This window comes from Stegodyphus dumicola, chromosome 4, assembly GCF_044657685.1.
Source record: "Stegodyphus dumicola isolate Sdum_Otavi_A_Nest chromosome 4, ASM4465768v1".
NCBI classification, from domain to species: domain Eukaryota; kingdom Metazoa; phylum Arthropoda; class Arachnida; order Araneae; family Eresidae; genus Stegodyphus; species Stegodyphus dumicola.
Genome location: NC_140771.1, coordinates 214,149,994 through 214,171,635, shown reverse-complemented (window position 1 = coordinate 214,171,635; position 21,642 = coordinate 214,149,994). Strand labels below are relative to the sequence as shown.

General features: G+C 32.4%; 1 protein-coding gene and 1 long non-coding RNA gene across 3 annotated transcripts in view; one reads left to right on the top strand and one right to left on the bottom strand.

The window, feature by feature from the left end:
• LOC118199869 (uncharacterized) overlaps positions 1 to 21,642 on the top strand; it is a 158,543-nt gene that overhangs the window by 6,083 nt on the left and 130,818 nt on the right. The gene's annotated exons all lie outside the window — the stretch shown is intronic.
• LOC118189736 (alkaline phosphatase-like) overlaps positions 1 to 21,642 on the bottom strand; it is an 818,836-nt gene that overhangs the window by 771,783 nt on the left and 25,411 nt on the right. The window lies entirely within an intron of this gene.

Genomic DNA, 21,642 nt, shown 5'->3' with positions numbered 1-21,642 from the left:
TTTTTGAGCAAATGAACTAGAATTATTTTCCCAAGTATTTGAGATTATAAATAATTTTCCTTGCATAACTAAGAATACGAATGTTTATTATCTCTAAATAAAAATAGAAATCTTCATAAAAGAATTTACCAATCTATCTACAACAGAAAACATGACATATTTCTTTGATAAGTGCACATATATTTAATTAAAGCCATTATATATTTCATTGAATAAAATCATTCTAGTAGCATAAACATTTATATTACACATTCTTCTGAAATTGACAAACGGCTTCCAGCACTTTACATTAAACTTTCGTCATACTTATTGCTGTATATGTTGACGTAATTTCAGTAACGTTATTTAACTAAATTCTTAATTGTTTCCCGTTTTATCGGAAATTTAAAATAGCTTTCGACCAAAATTCCTTGAACTTTTTTATATAAAGGAAGCCTCAGGATGCGAAACTTTTTTAAATATTAATTTTTAATTTTTATGGATGCCTTTCATAAAATAAGTATGATTAATAGTAGATTGTTGTTGTCGGTTTATGATCCATGATGAACTTATTTATAAGTTCGTAAGTCGGTTTATGATGAACTTATTTATATGAATTCATCATTGCTGATTGTATTATAGATTCACTTTTGTTAATATGCTTCCTTGCTCTCTAAATTTTTGTATGCTTTTTATTCTTTTCAAAAATATCAACACTAATGTATGTAAGCTTTTTACAAAAAGCACTTTAGGAGTATGTCTTAAATTCATGTGATTACGCCAAAGCCTCGAGGGTTATCCGCTTAAGGGGAAGGATGTCTTCATTAAGACTTTTTAAGAGAAAGTGGCTCGTATATACCTTACACATGGGAAAAAACACGAAAACGCCCATGCAGCTAGCCCGTTCGCGGTATATGAACTACCATTGTTCCGCGTCTTTACCGCTCGGCCGCGGGTGGGCCCTTTGTGTAGCATCTGTAACTTTTAATGAAAGAGGGAACGCCGCAACGGCGAATGACCTGAAACTTAAATGTGGAACGTATTTGCAAGATGAGCGTCATGGGAGCAGCGATCTGATATGAAAAACTCAGTGTAAGTCCACATGGGCTGGTTTTTCAAAATCTTATGTAGAAAACCTTCCTATTGTTTTGACAGTTAACTGTAGGAAATATCATCAGCATCGGAATGAAACTGTATACTTGTATCTATCTATCTATATATATATATATATAAGCGGCTTAAGTGTTTGCCGCCGATAATTTATTGGTTGCTTGCGTAACTGTAAATTGTTTTATTCCTCGTGCAGTGAAGCGCGTGACGAATACTATGAGAAAGCTAAGCCGGAAAAATTAAAAATACAAGAGCACCTGCATTTAAAATCTCTATATAATAGAATTTGGAAATATGCAACTGGCAAAAACCGGCAACGATGAAAAAAACAAATAAAATGAAATAAATATGTATCTTTATTATATGCGGCTTAAGTTTCTGTCGTCGATAGTTTATTGGTTGCTTGCGTAACTATACTATCCAATGGGGAGAAGTTGCCACGTCACAGGGTTGCCGTTTCAATTGAAACGTAGACAATTTCCTGTAAAACTTACCTTTGCTATGACCATCCATAAGTCTCAGGGCCAAACGCTTAAGCGTGTTGGCATTTTTTTACCTGAGCCTGCATTTGGACACGGTCAACTTTATGTTGTCTGTTCAAGAGTTCGTGAAAGAACGGACGAAAAATTAAAAATAATGGATGGTCCTCTGCAAGGCCAGCTTAAAAATAATGGAAAGATCACACAAAAAATGTTGTGTACGAAGAGATCTTTGACATGTGAATTAACATTTTATTATTTAAATCACCTTTATTGATTGAGCTAGCAGTGGCTCTTAAGAAATGTACCGCCATTGGTTTCCTTCATTGCACTCTACTTTAAGCAATTAAGAAAATAGAAGGGGAAAACCACGGGGGTCAGCAAGCAAAGGGCCGTCCTCGGCGCCTGCCCTGGGTAATTCAGTTTTAATTAGCAGAAACATTTGCACAAATAATTTTAATTATAATTTATTATATCTAGAACAACGGTCATTTCGTATGACCGCCGGGCTTTCTAGTGTGGTATATGAAACAAACGAACTCGTAGATTAGCTTTATGTTAATCTTTTTCCTTCGTGCCTGATTCGCCACGCTACTCCCTCAGGTCAGAAGTTTATGCAAGTTTTATGCCAGGGGGGATAGTTTAATACTAGAAATTAGTGAAATTAGTCCTGGGGTATTGCTGTCTCGCTGCAAATGTCGCAGAATGCAAAATGAATGATGGAATTGGCGACGTGGAGGGGCCGCCCAGTAGGAGACCGGTGATAACGCTACACATTTTTGTGTAATGGATTCCTTGCTGAGCTGCATCCCGAGGTCAGGCACAGTATGCCTTATGAAGGATGTTGCACTAGAATAGTAGTGTGATGGAGGAAACCTATAAATCCATATGCGAAGTTCTGGAGTTCCGTCCACTTTTCCCCGTCTATGCGGATGTCGCTGTCAGAATAGGAATTTAGAACTACAGAGGGTTTGGTAAATTTCGGTAAGTGTTAGAAAATTAGCTTGTTCCAATTCCATCCCAGGTGTACTATAGATCTTAGTAATCTTTTATTGCTATAACAATGACATAGCATTAGCTTAGGAAGTAAATACTGTTGTGTGCTGACAGCTTAGGAAGTAAATACTGTTGTGTGCTGACATTTTCTCCTGCTTTTAGGTCCATTAGCCAAAAGTCGTGGCTAGCTTTTGTGTAACTTTTTCGTTGAATCTTATTTTACGTATCGATAGCTAAAACGTAACAGAGATAATAACTCTCCAACCGTTATATGTAACTTAAGATCAGCCATTAGGAATGAGGACAAGCATTCCCAGTTAGTTTACAGCGCTAGAAGAAATAACATGCCAGACTAAATAAAATGTTCTATTTTTAAGACACAATAACACGCCGAATAAATACTAATTTAGAAGTCAAACAACAAAAATCAGCGTTATATTTTCAAAATTTTCACAGGACTAGTTTCAATGGTTTTACCGAACCACCTTCCTCAGCTGCAAAACTGCAAACGAACAAGATAGGAAATAATGATTAGATAAGATAAGAAAGTGGCGCCATCTGTTGATGAAACCAGAACAAAAACATAATTTCTTTAAAGGCCGAAGGCAAAGGTGGATTGGAATTAGGATCGTTAACTAGAACAGAAAGATTTTTTTGAATGTGAAATTCTTCTAGAAAATCCAATTCTCCAATGGAAGATGTTTTTTGAATAATTTTGGCAGCAGAAAAATTGAAAGTGTGATTTTCGGACCAACAATGTTGAGCAACAGAAGACTTCTGTGTTTCCTTTTTTCTAACATATGCCTTATGTTCCTTGACGCGAAATTTTAAGGCTCTCTTAGTTTGGCCAATGTAAATTAAAACACACTGGCAAAGAATCCTATAAATAGCCGACGAATTCATATCCGGAATGGGTTCCTTGAGTATGGAACTCGGAATTTTATTGATGGGAGAATACACAAGCTGAAAGTTAAATTTCTGCACAATATGTGCAACTTTATAGCTAATTGATGGAAAGAAGGGAATGACAACAGAATTTTTATAATCTTGTAAAACAGGAGTGTGCCTTTTAGTGTGTTGAGACGAGAATATTTTAACTGCTTGATTAATAATGTTGGGTGTCAATAGCTATTGCTTTTAAATATTTTAGTTCTTCATCAAGGGCTAGTTTGGAGGAGCAAACTTGAAGAGCACGGAGAACATAGGAATAAAATGAAGCTAACTTTTGTTTAGTCGGATGACATGATTTAAAGTGTGGTAGAAAGCAAACCGATGAAGGTTTACGGTAAACCGTAGTACTGAAGTTGGATGTGTTACGTGTGACTAGAATGTCGAGAAACAAAAGAGAATTGCAAGTCTCAAGTTCAAAAGTGAACTGAATATCAGGATCAATAGAATTCATTGTTGAAAGAACTTTATTTAAATCATCTTTATTACCTTCAAACAGGGTAAAAGTATCGTCTACGTAGCGGAACCATGCCGAGAATTTTAAAGTTTCAAACAATTTTGATTCATAATAATGCATGTAGATATCAGCGAGGATGGGACTGAGGGGGCTTCCCATTGCTAATCCCTCAGTTTGCTTGTAATATTTATTTTGGAAAACAAAATGTGTTTGTTTCAAACAGAGTTGAGTGAGAGAAATTAGCTCATCAAGTTCGATGCAAGAGAAATGAAATTCGCGAAGTCTGGTTTCTAGACATCTTAATGCACCCTCCACCGGGACATTGGTGAATAATGATTTTACATCAAAAGAAACCATGAGTAAATTACTAGGAGAAATGTTTTTAACCTTTTTTTACAAACTCTATTGAATTTTTTATGGTGTAAGTGTTATTGTCTAAGAGAGTGGAAAATCTAGAAACCAAATATTTAGCTAATGGATACGAGGCAGTACCTAAATTTGATACAATAGGGCGGAAAGGAGTACCACTTTTATGAATTTTTGGAAGAGCATATAATCTGGCACAATTCGCAACAGATGAAATAAGCGAATGTTTTAAGTTGCTTGAAATGATTTGCGAAGATTTGATCGCAGTTTTTATTTTTGACAAGTCGGAAGGTGAAGGATCTTTAGGGATCGGATTATATGGTCCTTCGTTTAAGAGTTAAGTGACACCATCGGTGTAAGTGTTCTTATCCATGACGACTATCTCGCCACCTTTGTCGGCCTTTGAAATGATAATATCCAGGTTAGAATGAATTTCGCGCATTGTAGCTCTTTCTCTCGCAGTTAGATTTGGTTTCAAAGTTTTATTATTGAATTTCACATTATGAGCGATAAGATGCCTAATAATTTCTTTCTGTAAATCTGAAACTCTACTGAACTTGAAAGCTTTTTCGATAGGAGCCAAAATCTTTGGAATCGAGGGTTTACAGGTTTGTGAGAAGTTAAAATTATATTTTAGAATTCTCTCTTGTTCTTCTGAAAGACTAACATTAGATATATTAACTATTGGCTTGATGTTTACAATGGGAAGATTTTTTTGAACTACTTGAACTGGAAGACTGTAAAAGGAGTTTTTCGAATTTAACTGCAAGGGTGTTTTTATGACGGTTAACTGCATTCTCCGTTCTAGACCAAGACTTTTGTTCAAGGGCAGGGAATTTTGGATATGGTTTAGCGAGTTCCAGATGAAGCTTATAGAGTTCATGTTCAATTTTGGACATGATTTTGATATGAATCAGTATCTTTCTGAAGTTCTGGATATTTCAAATTGTGTTTCTAAACATTTAAAAGGTTTACGTTCTTGGATTACCGTTTAATAATTACTTTCGTCTACTTTTCTTCTCCGTTTTGAATAGACAAACTGAAGACATCACTGTTTTCAATCTTGAAATCAAGAAGCCTTTGCGTAGGCATTTAACTACTCATTTAATAACGCTCTCTGATTTCCTGTTTCACTTTGAAAATGGAGTATTCGAATAAAAAAGCCATCTTAAAAGACCATTAAAAGAGCCGTCTTAAAAAGGAACGCACCACTTTAACCTCACTAATTTCACGTAAACTCTGAATGGAAATATAGATATTTTTGCTAACGGCTTAAACCGAAGGTTCAGAAATGAAGAAGAAAATCAAATCTCAATTCTTAAGCTTTCAAATTTCTCTCTTTCCGGCAAGCACCTGCAACCTTACTTTGCGGAATATTTTAAATTTATAGTGGCGCTCGAAGAGAACCAAATGTTATGACAACTCTTCTTGCTTACATAGAATGCCTTTTCATGGCAGCGAGGAAAGCTCAAAATAGAATATGAATATTATTTTGACACATAAAATTGTTTATGTGAGTGTTTTCATTTTCGTGTATAGTTTAAGGTATGCATATATTGTACATAATTTCATAAATAACGAATAAAAGGATTATGAAATCTCATTTTTTAATCCCGAGATTACTAACGTACCACATATTTTCGTATCGCAAAGAAAGTAATTTTTTTAAAGTTTTCATCGGAGAACATTTTCGGTGCTTCCTCAATCCACCTATTAGCTCTCAAATCGAACATCCCATAAAGGTTGTTTCAAATATGAGAATAGAAATTTGAAAGTAGACTATGGCAGACAATGAACATTTCCAGAAAAAGAAAATAATTGCTCTTCGCAGCTTCCACTGCTTCGAAAACATTTCTACAGAAATGCACTTGTGTCAGTCAAATAGCTGAATCGGAATAAACAGTACTTCAGGAGATAGCTGCATGATAATGTCAAGACTGGACGCTGGCCGATAGCAAACTGGACGCTGGCTAGCAAGACTGGACGCTCGCCGATAGCGACCGAAAGCAAAGCAACGCTGGCCAATAACGTTGCTACTACCTTCTAGGCTCTGAGCTCTAGTTCAGTGCCTAGAATTTTAGAAATAACCTAAGTATTTCTGCATTGATTTTTCTCAAACGGTGATATACTTTTGTTACTACATAATTCAAAAAAAAAAAAAGAGTTCTTAAAATTTAAATATATATATATATTTTTTTTTACTTCAGTTTTAATGTTATCAGCAAAGATGAAGTTTTATGAGTCTAGTTATCAGTAGTAAACAATATTTGTATTTATGAGAAGTGAAAAGATTGCTCGTTTTTTAATTATTATACTATAAATGTTTTAATTTTTTTGAGGTTTTCTTAATATGTAACTGTTGAGTGGTATTTTTTATTTTATTTGAAAAATTATTCAGATGTAATTTGATACCATTGACAAATCATTTAGACTTGTTCAAAATTTCTCGTTTGAAACAATGTTATAATTTTTTCATTTTATCTTTATTATTTAAAAACAAAAGTGAATGCTCCAATGCTCTGAAAATCTTGAAACAAAAAAAAAAAAAAAAAAAAAAAAAAAAAAACTTTGCTATGTTTTCATCGGCAGAAATAGGACAAGCTTATTTAAATGAAAAGAAATACCTTCAAAAGAAGATCAAAAGGAAACAAAACTTTGATAGAATCTTAAATATTTTAAAGTATTCTGGAAAAAGGAATTTTCGAAGGAAAAACATTTGCAGCGTTAACGTCGAAGGCAATTATTCAACACAGAAATGTCTGATAATACTTCCATAAAAGTTACTAATAGAATTACGGATTTAAATTTGAAAATATGCGAACCGCATTTGAATATAAAAAGACTTATGGCTTTTACTTATCGTTAAAAGTTTGTACACTCGTTATTGGCAAAAATAAATAATATTTGGATTTCCTCATGCATTTTACAGATTTGACGAAAAAGAAGCTCTAGTTATATGTTTAAAATTATATCTGCCTTAGAACAAAATTAAAGATGCAGTGCAACCATTAAATAGTAGTTACAGGAAAAGGGCAGGAAAATATTCTTCAGACGCTACAGTAACCTGAAACCTTTTGTAAAAAAGCTAAAATATACTTTTCGAACGCATTGAATTCTGCAGCATTCGTTATCATCTTAAACAGAAAAAATAAAGTTTTTAATCTTACAAATAAAAATTATGCACCGCATAGAAAAGCTGCCTTTTATGTTAACTTTTAGCACAGAATTAAATTTTTTATTTCGAATTACTTTCCATTGAACATTAAATCTAATGCATACATGAATTCCTTTACATACATGAATTTTTTGAAATCATATATATTGTTGTAAATTTATGTAAATATTTTTATTTCTATGACTGCGTTTTGATTTTAATATATTTTTAAAGTGTTATACATTATTTTTCTATTTATTTATCGCATTTTGTGTAACAACTTTGCCGTATATTTTCGTTTTGTGAAATTTTTAACCCCGTTCTTTTTTTGTAAGCGTATACTTCGTGTATTTTGTTGTAGAACTGGTAGTTTTGAATTGATTGATTTTCAAACTGCCAAGACAGCTTAATCAGAGCATGCGATATGGACAACAATGCTCCCGATGAGTTCCAGTAATTTGTGTAGCCCGTTTGGCGACATTCTGAAGTTTCCGGGAAAATGATTTATAAAATTTTAGGATCAATGTTTCTCGAAGTTTCCAAAAGTACTCACCATATCTACAGATATCACTGCTATGAAGTTCCAGTCCAATTAGTTCAGGTACCTGAATATTTTAGAGTAGTGCGGCTGTAGTGCTCAATGATTATTAATCTGTGAGTGATTTTGTGTTCTCCGATATTCTTCGCACATTAAGGAGGATTTGCTTCTTTGAGCTGTCATATATTTCATTAAAGTGCAAATGTCCTCCTGCTCTTTTGACGTAATTATCTTCAATTAATTCGTACCGCGCAACTGATTATTTAATTAATGAATTAGCTAATTTTGTGAACCTAAATATAAGAAAATACTTTTTTTTTCTTTAAATATAGTTCAGAAAACTATATCCGTAACAAATGCCAAAATAAAGCAGTTAAAGGTACATTAAGAAAACGACAATTATTTTTTTTAAAAAACTGAAAGCTTTCAGATTTTACACTACACACAAAGAGACTTTTTTAACGTTTTGTGTGTTACCTTTATTTATTTAATATCATGTACTTTGCACTTAATCCGTAAAATTCGATTCAACAGCAATATCACAAAACATTTAAAATAGCATATCCTTAGAATTTCTGATACACAGTCTTACGCGCTGGAGATAAAAAAAAATTTTCTGTACAACGTTGCCATTGCTCGCTTTGAAGTCCTCGAGTTTGTTAATCAAAAATTCGGTAAAATTTTACAAAATATGAAATCGATAATAAAACAAATTCCAAATTTCAAATTTGGTCTTCCAGATGCCCTAATTCGCAATAGGATTATGTCATTCAAACTTTAATGGCTCTAGGTACCCATTGTTTTATCACACTGCGAGAAACATATGCGTATTTATGCCGATTCTCCATGATTTAATTTCTTTAAATGTAACACAGGGCAATAATATTTGATGTCAAGAATTGGAACGTGATTCGCTTTTTATAGTGAATCGATGCAAAATGCCAAAACGAAATTAGCCCTTCTGGGCTAACGCTCTTTGGGCTAATAATTACATAACACATAAATGCATGTACCAAAACTTAGATCACTCTTCTTTAGAATTTCCCAACCAAATCTATGTTTTCAGGGCTCAACAGTTTGTTAAACCTAATAAAATAACACTGACTATATTCCTTTTTTATTAAATATATAACAAATCCGACAACTGACTATATGAGATGTAAAATTTCCGCATCTTGCTTGAATACCGCAAATAATTTAGTCTACAGATACTGTTGATTTGTTAGACGGCCGGCGTTGTTTCAGCGATCCTTATTAATTGAAGAAGTCGATAGATCTCTGTTGCTATAGCTTGCGGCAGGGGAAAATGAGAGCAAAATTGATAACTCTATATTGAGACAATATTCGGTTGCGTAAATTTATTCTAAGGGAGTTTAGTTAATACGAGCGTGGTAAATTTAACAAGATAGTATTTGGTATGCTTACGGCTATGTTAAATGAAGCTGTCCATTTTGCTACGGTTTTCGAAAATTTGAGGCACTCAATTCAGAATAGTTGTTAAACTTATTTTCCTAGTTACTTTAAAAGAAGCGTGTATAAATTCATTTATACTTCAAATTGCCATTAAAAATATTTTCAGGAAACCAAATTTTCAAAAAGAGCATTAAATTTTTTGTTAAAGATATATAAGCAGCGTAAAGTTAAATAAAAATAAATATCAAGTTATTTTGAATGAAATAAAATTAAGTTATGATTTTACTTTCATTTGTCAAACTGTAGTTTAATTTTAAGCCAGATATTTATTAATTATATATCAGTATCTTTAAATAGGGTCATAATATGTAATCTCACAACAACTTCATTGTAAAAATACATATTCTGACATTTGCCTACATTTTCAAAATGTAAACTATGTTATTATAATTTCACTGAAAAATATCCACTGAATGCAAATTGTTATAGAAATGTCACACGTATTTCTTTCGCTAATTTCAAAAGACAGATCGTATCAGATTCACAACCATTTTATGCCTTTTGGGACATGAAAGAAGCCATTTTCACTATTCCGATCTCTTAATAAGTGATATAAATTTTTGGCCTATTAACTACATAATTTAAATATATATCTATTTTTTTTTCTTTTCATTACATGTTTTCTCAGAGAGTTGAAGCATTCTTTCGAATATTTTCTTTTTATTTAAGTAATTATTTACCATATTTTGAATATGCTTTGAATAGGATAATTTTCTTCAGACACAAAAAGTAATCTGTCACAGTAGCTATACTATTTTGTGCTTTAGAATGCAAACGCGAGCTCTTGTGCTAAAATGTAAGCCACATGTAAAATGTAATGTAAATGTGATGATGCTACTAAAATAGAGTAGTGAAATTTTAATCAAACTTTGAATGGTAGTCAAGGATTACTCAATTACATATTACCAAAAGCTGCCTCACTGTTCTACCGAAGCGTCAAAATCAAAGTGTCAGCAGCGAATGAACTGAAAGCGAAGTAATTACAACTATCAGAGCTGGCAAAAAACTAACATGCAGCGTACACGCGAAGCCAAAACACGCTCTGTCTTCAAATAAAAAGAACCTCAGCCTGAGTACTAGCTACCTCATATTCATTCCGGTAGGGAATACGGAAAAGAGAAGTTATACTAAAGACTAAAGTTATAAATAAGTGGTTAATTCTCATAAAATTCCTTACATTATAATATACTGTTTTTCACATCGCATTCCAGTGATTTCATTTATTCCTTTCTATTTATTTCATAGTATTACCTCGTTGGTTCTTCATCTCGAAGATTTCCAAGAATATGTCATAGTATAATGTAAAACAATTTTGAAGATTCATATTGCAATTAAACCTCAAAACGCTAGGTAGTTCCTAAAACGCTAGGCTGCGCTATTGTTGTCCTAGGCTTGTTCTATATGATTTACCTAAAAATAAAGGTTTCCTGAAACTAAAATTCAAATGAAAATAGATTTTACTTTTTTAAAGATTTCTTTTCTACCAATGTTAGCCTAAAGCTGAATTTTGGATTTCCATTAGTGTGTTCTTCATTTAAACCACAGGTCATATTTAACCAAGAAAACTCTATATTCTATTTATAAATTTTATCTAGGTTTGATTTTAGTCAATTTGGAGTAAACTGTTTTGATTACTGCAAAACTGACAGTTATCGTCCTAAGGCAAAGGATGTTTTCGTGGGAGACTCTCTAAGGAGTAAATAGATCATATTCATCTTATACATGCGAAAAACCGTGAAAGATTCCATACAGTCATCTAGTCCTCCGGATTTAAACCGGGGTAAATCTACCTCTGTGCGTCGGTCCGCGCATGGTGAGCATTTGATTTTAACGAAATTCCCTGAGAAAAGGAACATCACTCATTTCATTCATCAATATATGAAAACAATAAATATATAATTTACTGACATATCCGTTATATTTTTAAAATTAGATATCACAAAAAACAAAGATTTCCTTCTTTTAGTTCTCATAAATTCGAAATTGAAATTTTTTACTAAAGATTTAAAACCCCTTTTCTATCATTTTTATGTATAGCTTTTATCACTGAAATAGGAAACATGATTATTTCTTATTCTATTATGTTCCTACTCTAAATAAATTTTGATTCAGGAATTGCCTTTTTACAATCTAGCAGGATGCTATTACTGTAATTTATTACACTAATAACGAAGAAATCTATCGCATCTTTTAGCAACACAAAGCTTTTAGGGGTCATCAAACATAATCATCAAGCCTAAAAAACCCATCAACAAGTGCAAAGTATGGCATTTTTCAATATCCCGCATCCTCCAGAGCAGGATGCATGAAATGACAGGGATGTCCTCTGTATTAGCAAATGGATAGTTAATTGACGGAAGTGCTGTATCTGTGAGATTCGGGGTATTCTGTCGTCAATACATATTATGCATCCCAACATAAAATTTAACGTATCATACATATACGCAACTCCATGGCATGGTAACGTAGATGATTAGTAGCAAATTTAATGAGCAGTATTAAGTTTACGGCACAGTATTCCAGGAGCGTAACTTATGTCACTTGCAGTCCGAAAAGGGAGAAACATTTGAGGAGGAGGAAGGAGCTACGTGCTGAATTTGTAACTAGGATAGCTGCTTCTTTAACCTACATTTTAAAATGATAGTAGTGAAATGTGTATGCCATATTTCAAGCCCTCTGGAATTTGTGCAAGTATGCTATTTAATCCATGTTACTTTGTCGTCCAGTTGATGAATGATTTCAAGAGTCATGAGAGTTTGCCGCACTTAATTCTGTGCTATCATGCATTTTTCGGCAATTGCTGCATAAGAAGTATTCTTGTTCCGAAAGGGTAAAGAACTACAGTACTTGCCAATATACCATGTCGTATATCAGGTACTACTTCTACGTCCCCTCCGTCACTTTGATGAATACCAGAACAAAAGTATTACAAGCCATTTTATTAATTGTACAACATTTTATTTGTTATTACATAACTTATTTGTTAGCTGTTAAAGTTGTCCATACACTCTATTTCACTACTCAATCGATAGCAACATGCATTCAGTAATCCAGGAACGAGCCTTATCACAAAAGCTTCTTTCATAGATATGCTATGTTTTTACGTACACCATTTCATACGCACTCTTGTGTCATTTTAAAGTGATAGCGACATCCTATATTTTCCATCCGTTTTTATGTTGAATGCTTGAGCACTTCTGAAAGGTTTGTGGCGAAACAAAAGTTCTGTTGGCTCTCCTATAAGATTAAAAATCAGATTTCTCATTGCTTCTTGTTTACATTACTTTGCTTTTTCTGAGCATTTCTAATTTATCCGCTGTTAAAATTAAAAATTCAGACTTAAAAAAAGGTATTTTAGTTAACTGTACTGGAAAAGTAAAATTTAAAACAAATAATAATAAATGAAGTTATTTATAAAAGCATAGCTATTTAAGATTCATTTAAATTAGAATATCCAAGAGCTGATTAAATTGATCAATTTATTTTCAAAGAAGGGCTCAAATAATTAATTTCAAAAGCGAAAAGTTTTTTACTTAAGCTGCTACACATTTTTCTGTTAAAAGCATGTTGTTTGCTGCTGTGAAATGTATAATACCGTCTTCCTACAGATCTTCGTACTATCCGATCTTTTCAGGATCTTCTGCGAAAAGATCTGGAAGGGTCGTCTTACATTCAACTGTGTGCATTTTCAGGCTATGGCTGCATCAAGAAGTGCTGTGTAGTGAAGTATGAAACCAAGTTTAAGACTTTTATTAACTCATGTCACCAGAACTGCTTACTTCAACTCCTCAAATTGCTTATAGAACAATTTATTATCATTCTGCAGAGAGTGTTTATTAACCACACGTGCATCCGGCCAAGAGGTCAAAGAATTTAATATTGCTAGTTCGATCAGGTTCAAATCCAGGCGAACTGGTTGATTACATAGCAGTTTTTGTGTTTTTTCTCATGCACATGAAAGTGAACCATTTTCTATCAAAAGCCATTTCAAGAAAGAAATCCTTCCGTTCCTTTCCGTTTGCCATTGCCACCGCGTCTACCTTGCAAAGTTCCAAGCTGTATACAGGCTATCTTCATTTGGTTGCTTCATGAAGCGATGCTGGAACAAAAAATGTCTAAGTGAGTCCTGGAGACAAGATATAATGCATAAAATACTTTTTTTTCTCATGAACTGAAAAATTATATACACAGTATTTACAACCTTTCGCTTTGCATTAAATGATTGATGAGGATGAAGTCAAAATCATGCTATAAACAAATATTCAGCTGAGATTTTGGACACAGCAGATGCGAAAGCACATTTAAGCTTTCTGAAAGAAAATTTTGGTTATCGCTAAGCATGAAAGCCGCAAAACGGCGAAGATGGCTGTCCTCAGGAAAAATATCGTAGCTGAAAAGTTCAAAGTGGTTCATTATATTACATTCTTGTGCTTCCTGATAAAAGCGTTCATTCCGTTTTCTGAGAAACTTCGCCAACGGTTCGATCTTTAGGTCATCGGGAAGACATTTGTTACGCACATAGAAGTGGACATTTGTAATAATGCGAAGACATCTGCTTTGCATCACTTTGAAGCTTCTTAAGTTCCTTATCGGAGATAGTTGTCCATGCTGGCGAAGAGGAAGTCATGACTGATCTGATAACGGAGAGGTAAATAAGTCTCTTCTTGTTCAGGTCCAGTGAAGAGCATTTCTCAATAATTAGGTATGAGCATTTGATGATTTTAAGTGCCTTATAACGCACATTATTAACATGATGTGGCTAATTGAGGCTGTCATTAAATAAAATAAAATATATATATATATTTGGCCTGGGAAACCACTGGTACAATTTCGTTGAATGCAGAAAATTGTTTTTTGATCGGAGAGTTCCTTTTGCGTTTCCGAATGATCAAGAGCTGTGGCTTTGAGGCATTAATTTGGATTTTCCATTGAGCACACCACTGTTCAATCGAAGGAATAAGATCTTGAAATTTTTTGACTGCGTGATTTACATTTGCAGATTTTACAGCTAACGTGGTGTCATCTGAATAGCAAGAAACCCTTCCTTTAGGCAGATTTTCAAGATTTGATAATTAATCGATATGAGAGGAACATGTTTCATTTCCGGTCCTTAAAGCAGCTAAGATCTTACCAATGACACGGCTTGATCCCAGACTTAACTTGAGGCACATACACGCAATTACGCTAAGAACAGAATATATCGAACAAATGTAATTATCCATATGTAGGCTAACGAAAGTAATCTTTCTCGTAACTCTTTATAAAATAATTATTTGGGAAATAAGAAGAGTTACACGCTGAACAAGCAGACTTGCCCTAAAAGCAACGGCAGACGAGTTTTGTCTGAAACTTTCTAAAAGCACGAGTACTTTATCAGACCTGATAAAAAGGTATATATATATATATATATATATGTATTTTATAAAAAAAAAAAAAGAAATTATCCTCTGATAAATGGAAAATTTATATACTAATATGCACAAAAGCATTTACTCAGCTTTTATTTTCGCAACCATTGGTCGTAAATATAAATTTCTAATTATAAAATTGTTTCCAATGATGCAAATTTTCATGTTTTGTAATTTTTAAATTTAAAAGTTATAAAAATCTGATGTGGACATCACATGACTTCTTTCTACGACCTATTAAATTGTACGCATGTTTGCTGCATTTCACTAAAACTTATTTCTTCGAACTTAAGAAGGAATTTATTTCTCATTCAATTAATTCACTTCTCACTTCGCAGTTAGGCAAATATACCTAAAATCTCGAAACATCTTCATTACAAATTGAAACAAGGAAAAACATAAAACGCCAAATACAGTTCAAACAATTAGAATACGATTAGTTTTAACTGCAAAACAATTTTTAAAATTAAAATTAGATTTTCTGAGCGAAAACAAGCAATTCGGCCAGCGGGCTAGAAGGCAGATTTTTTTTCGGTGCACAAAACTCAATGTTTACTTTCAGTCTCACTCGGCAAAAAGATACTGAAGGCGCAGAAACTGACTTAATTCACTATTTTGCTAAGTTTCAAATGTAAACAAATGTTCCGTTATGTTTAGCTGCATTTAAGTAACTTTTAAATTGTTTATTATTCTACAATTCTTACATGCATGTTAACTCAAGGCATAAAACCTCAGCCGAAACACAAGAACAATATAATTCAAGCATTTTTAAAACAAAATATGCACAATTTACTAACATATAATAAATAATAAAAAAACTGAACCCACCGAGCCGTATATATATACATATATATATACATATATTATATTATAGTTACAATTTATATATATATATATATATATATTGTAACTAAAAGGATTTGCACAACTTCATGTTATAGCAGTCCTATATACAAAATTTCAACGTTCTAAACTTACTCGTTTTTGAGTTATACGAGATACATACGTACGTACGTACATTACGAAAAAAAATCTCTTCTGAATCCACTTTAAATCCATTTTACAATCTGTTTTCTGTAAAAGAGTCCTTGCTTCTGTCCTTACGTACAGATGTCGCTTAAAAACATAGTTAAATTTCATTCCATACCGATATGGATATTTTCGTTGAAATATGATACCCGAAATTTTTTGCGATTTACAATACTTCGTTCAAGAAAGTAAAAATTACAAATTCTAACCTTTTATACGTTCCTTCCATCCTTATAGTTATATTAAAATAAAAACTTCTCACTAGTTTTAGAAACTAAAATCTGATGCTCTTATGGCCAAAATTGATGGAGATATTATATTCAGAACATTCTATTTTAGATGTCGTATTCAATTTGCACTGAGGATCAGTTGATAATTAAATTATAGCAATTCGTAGTTTATGTTCTCCCTTAGATGTCATTTAAGGATAAAGTTTTGTGAATAATTAATATCTTTATTTTATAATTTTATTATATTTGTCATGCGGAAGAAATTTCACATGGGCATTTCATAACTTTCCAAAGACTAAAAATACATCATTAAAATTTAATATGAAGTTTTACTCTTTTAGAAAACTAATCTGGCAATCATGAAAAACATTCATTATACTACAAACTTTTTCTTTTTTAATTAACGCAAATAATAGAACGATATGGTTGCCTGCCTATAAGGAAGCTTCCCAGTGTTTTCTAGATCTATTATGGGAAAAAGATCCTCATTTTTTTGGGGGGGAATTATCAATATTTTTCAAAATACTCTGTGTAGAAATGCTCTTTAGTTAATATTCAAACATTCTATAAATTGATATTTTATGTTTAAAATAATTAATTTTAGACTAATTAGATATTTTATTTTACATGCAAATATTTCACTTTTCAATTTGTGTATGGTCCCTAAATATGATCCCGACTTTAATATCAAGCATCCCAGTCAATTGTTTCATGTGAGTGTCTAAACTTTTGTCTTTCATTTTAAATAAGACGTGGAAAAATTTCTTAAATGGATGTATAATAAGCGGGCGAACATACAAAGAGTTAGTTTTCATATTTTATATAAAACTCTTTTTTAGTTTACAAATACGAAAACATGAATCTCTGCGTCATTCAAAATACTTCCGTAACTGAAAATGTATACCTACGACCTTTCCAAGTATAAAGGCCGAGTAAAGACTTTTATAGACTCGGTGTATATTGGTCAACAAAAATTAAGATTTTTTACTGGTATACGCAAATCTAAAACCTTTTCCTTGCAGGATATAGAATTTACCAACGTGAAACTCTAAATTATATTTATTTATAGGATCAACCAGTGGCCGAGTGGATGTCTTAACCCCTGGTATCCACTGCATTATCCATAAAAAGTTGGTAGTTTGACTAAGTTGCAATTCCGGCACACGGTGCCTTCTTTCCCTTAGGCAAAGAACATTTTAGGGGTTTGCTTTAACCAAATAATCCAACTCATTTATATTTCTAGTTAAACTTAAAACTCTCATAGACTACCTGGCAATGAAATGCGAAAATCTGAAAGCAATCTAAATTAAAGAAAAACCATCTTTCAGCACAGGGTCCCTTCAATAACTACAAGTCACTTAAATACCCATCGCCCGAAGTAACTTTATAAATTCCGCTAAAATATTAATATTCTATAGATATTTTTGGCTAGACCTAGCCACAATAAAATGTTCCACTAATTGAGTACAAATGTTGATAGCCATTTAGCAGGCGGTACAGAACTGAACTGGTGGTAAGTCGTACCAGATCTATGTCTACGTTGTAAGTTGTTCATTCATTGTGGGCATTTCGTAGAGTCTTAGCATTTAGCATAGTATTTGCGGGATACATTAACTGGTTTTTTTATACTTTCAATAATTACACAAATGTATTTAATTCTAGTACATATAGCTAGCCCTTTTGTAATCTTGTTTTTCTGTTTGATATCTGTTTCAGAAAGATTAATAATAAATTTGGTTGTTTTATGTGCACTTTCCTTTAACTATATGGAGTTATAGTTTAGTATCGTTTTTAGTTCCTCCATGTATGTCGTCTAAATCTGGATGTTTCTAATACATCTGAATTGTTTTTTGCGGGAAGGTGGTTATTTTGTACGGAGCTATTTATGTCAATCTTTTAGCGTAATGTAGCTAAGTGAATTTAGCCTTTTTGTTAATTATATATACGAAATAAATAATTAACGAAAAGAGAAAATTTAAGTTTCGTTTGATTAAATAATTGTTGAGTATGAAAAGCCGCCAAGATATAAATTGTTAGTTAGTTGTAAACTAAAAGTTACATTGGAGTCAGGATCGAGATTCAAAAACTTATCTATCCCGCTAAAATCGAAGTTATTAATAAAATCTCTAAAAACGCCAATTTTCGTTCTCATTTTTCCAAGTGTCCACAGTTCCGTACCCTAGAGAAAAAAGTCTGCTTTTATTTCGAGAAATGTTACCGCTGCTCGCTCTCAACTCGTAGAGTTTGTTAATAAAATAGCATTGAAACATTAAATACATTATTCCCGCTTCCAAAAATTCGCGGGAAGCCATTTTGACTGCGTACAACTTTATTATATTATTTATTAATAAGCCGAGATATTAACTAAAAACTCTCAAAATATTAATTTTCGCACTCATTTTTCCGAGTCTCGCGCGCTGGAGATAAAAAAGCTTTATTTCGAAAATTGTTGTTACTGCACGCTTTCAAATGGTAGAGTTTGTAAATTTTACAAAATCTATATATATATAAAGAAAAACGTTTGTTTGTGTGTTCATTGGTTTGTTCGCGTTATTGATTTCTGATCAATTATGATCAATTTTTTGCCATGGTTCGCCATTATTTCCATTTGCTAACAAAGTGTTTTAATCTAGATATAGATTTGACGCAGCTTCTCCTTCCGGGAGAAAAAAAGAATTCAATTAAATGTTTTAAGTGTCTTCGTTATCTATTCATAACATTTACATTTGAAACACAGCTGATCAATTATGCTATTGATCGAGTAATTTTTACCGAATCAAATGCATCGAAATTATTTAGTGTGAGACCTGGGACAAAAATTATCACAGAAAATGTAGTTCTAAAAACATTCCTAGAAGTGTTTTCGCTGTCAAGAATTAAATTCAATGCCTCCCTTCAACTCAAGCTTTTTAAAAGTATTATTCTTTAAATTAAGTTTCTTGTAAGCTCAGCGACATCAAATTCAATTCAAGTGTCAAACACAGAAGACCAAAAATGCTTTTCAGTTACAAATTTTACTACTTTAAGTTTTCAATGCACAGTTCGTAGTTCTTTTCAGCCCGACATTTTTATATTATTGCATATTTTCAGTAAATAGAGTAAAATCTCTTTTAAAGAAGATTGTTTCATGTCAGTGCAATTAAAATTTTTAAAAACATTTCTTTCGTCATTTCATTCTACCAATTGAAAGTGTAACAGTAAATGGCTTTTAAAGATCAAGTACATGCCCAAGTGAATATACTAATAACCGCATTATGAAGGAGTGTTACAATTCGGATTCAATAAATTATATTAATTACTACCACATAGCAAACAAAAAAGAAGGAACGCTGTATTGTCTAAAGAAGAGTTAGTTAGTTGAAATAAGGCTTAAGTTATATATCATGTTCACAAAAGTCTTGAGCCTGCCTTTATTTTCGCAATCGTTTGTATTAGACATAAACTTCCCAATACAAATCTTTTAAAAGCAGCAAATATTTATGTTTTAGTATTTTAAAATTTAAAAAAAATTAATTTTGTAAAAATTGCGAAACGTAATTTTTATACTTCCACTCGTCCCTTTATTTATATTTAGGCAAATTTTGCAATATAATTCATTTATGAGAAAACTCTTTCAGCATACCCAATGTAAAAAAATCAAAGACTCCAGTAAATCATAAAACTAGTATTATCAACTAGCATTTAGGGAAAAACAACAGCCTTTTTTATTTTAAATGATTTTTTTCAAATTAAAGTGTTATAACATGAAATGCATTTGAAACGCTTTTGTAACGGGAAGCGTTTGTCTACTATTAACAGTTGCGCAGTTAAAGGCCAAATAAGAACTTTCGTGAACACGGTATATAATTAAGTTATAAGGTATATCTCCAGCCTTCTTAGCATGCCTTCGTGGTGTAGTGGTCAGCACACTCGGCACGTATTTGAAAGGTCGGTATTTCGAGTCCCGGAGAAGACATTGCTCATTTTTCACGTTTCGAAATAAACTAATGTCTCTACAGTAGCGCTCGAAACTATAATCGCTATGATCAAATCACTATAATCGAATCACTTTTTAAATTGTTGCCGCCAAATTTTAGAGCCCTGTATTATATTTAAAGAAATTAAATAACAAAGAATCTGCATATATTTATGTATATTTCTCGCATCGTGATAACACAACGTGACCTAGAGCCATCAAGGTTTAATTAACGTATGTCTCCACACGAATATGGGCATCTAGAAGCTCAAATTTGGAATTTGTTTTATTATCTATTTCATATTCTGTTAAGCATTTATGAGTTTTTGATTAAGCAACTCAACGATTTCAAAGCGAGCAATCGCAACACTGTACAAAAAAAAAAAAAAAAAAAAAAAAAAAAATCTGAAATGTTTCAGATTTTAAATTACGTCCAAAGGGACGTTTTTTAACATTTTGTGTGTTACCTTTCTTTATTAAATATCATGTTCCTCGCACTTAAACCATAAGATCCAGTGCAACAGCAATATCGCAAAATAGTTTTAAAACGAGCATATCTTTAGAATTTCCGATACAGAGACTCACGCGCTGGAGATAAAAATATTTTTTCTGCACAACGTTGCCATTGCTCGCTTTGAAATCCTTGAGTTTGTTAATCAAAAATTCGTCAAAGTTTTAAAAAATAGGAAATCGATCATAAAACAAATTTCAAATTTCAAATTTGGTCTTCCACATGCTCATATTCGTTGGAGGATTACGTTATTCCAAATTCGATGACTCTATGTACCGTTATTTTATGACAATGTGAGAAATATACATACATTTACGCAGATTTTCATTATTTAATTTCTTCAAATATAATGCAGGACTCTAACATTTTATGGCAACAGTTTGAAAAGTGAACCGACATTTATCCGTCCGACGCAAAATGCCAAAACGAAACTAATAGTCCTTCGGGATTCAAATCCCTTTGGACTAAAAAAAAAAAAAAAGAGAGAGAGAGAAACACTTTTATCTCCAGCACGCGAGACTGTGTTTCGGAAATTTTAAAGATACGCTATTTTAAATGTTTTGGGATATTGCTGTTGAATCGAGTTTTATGGTTTAAATGCGAAGAACATGTTATTTAATAAATAAAGGTAACACACAAAACGTTAAAAAAAAACGCTTCTTTGCGCGTAATATACAATCTGAAAGCTTTCAGATTTTTTTTATATGTAAATGCTTTCGTTATCTAGCCTGAACTGGTTTTGAAATTAACAAATTTTGTCTTCCACTCTCAAGAAGGTTTCTTTTACATAAAATAAAGAGCTGATGATATTACAATTTCTGACAATCTTTATCTAAGTAAATCTAAGTAAGTAATCGGTACTCAGCATGCTAAAAACGAGCTTTAGTAGTGTGCTTATCATATATCTCAAGGGAAATTTTACTGTAAAATTATTCAGGAGCATAGTACGGATTGCGGTTTATGTCTACAAAGTATAAAAAATTAAGTTTCTATCAATTTTAAGGGTTAT